Below are 444 nucleotides of genomic sequence, written 5' to 3' on the forward strand. Positions count from 1 at the left end.
TCCCCAGAGGCGCTGACGGAGGACGACATCTACTGCCGCTGCCTGTCCAGGACCCTGTGCCACACGGCCACCCCCGTCACCGTCGGCTTCTACGCCCCCTGCGGCCACCGCCTCTTCTCGCTGCTCGACAGGGTCACCGGTGGGTGCCACCAGCGGTCCCCTCCCCGCCCCCGTGTCCCCAGCATCTCCCGAGGGTTTGGGGACACCACGTCACCCCTGTCCCCAGCATCTCCTGTGGGTTTGGGGACATTCCCATGTCACCAGCATCTCCCATGGGTTTGGGGACACCACGTCATCCCTGTCCCCAGCATCTCCCGTGGGTTTGGGGACATGGGGACACCCTGTGTCCTCAGCATCTCCCATGGGTTTGGGGACATCCTTGTCCCCATGTCCCCAGCAGCTCCTATGAGTTTGGGGACATGGGGACACCAGCATCTCTCATAG

General features: G+C 64.6%; 1 protein-coding gene across 1 annotated transcript in view; it reads left to right on the plus strand.

The window, feature by feature from the left end:
* Positions 1-18: 18 nt before the first annotated feature.
* The window catches only part of NKPD1 (NTPase, KAP family P-loop domain containing 1), a 4,044-nt gene continuing 3,618 nt past the window's right edge, over positions 19-444 (plus strand). The window contains exon 1 of the mRNA XM_010181918.1: positions 19-139. The gene's annotated coding sequence lies outside the window, so the exon portion shown is untranslated. The remainder of the gene's footprint in view (positions 140-444) is intronic.

Source organism: Mesitornis unicolor, unplaced genomic scaffold (genome assembly GCF_000695765.1).
Source record: "Mesitornis unicolor isolate BGI_N332 unplaced genomic scaffold, ASM69576v1 scaffold23683, whole genome shotgun sequence".
NCBI lineage: Eukaryota > Metazoa > Chordata > Aves > Mesitornithiformes > Mesitornithidae > Mesitornis > Mesitornis unicolor.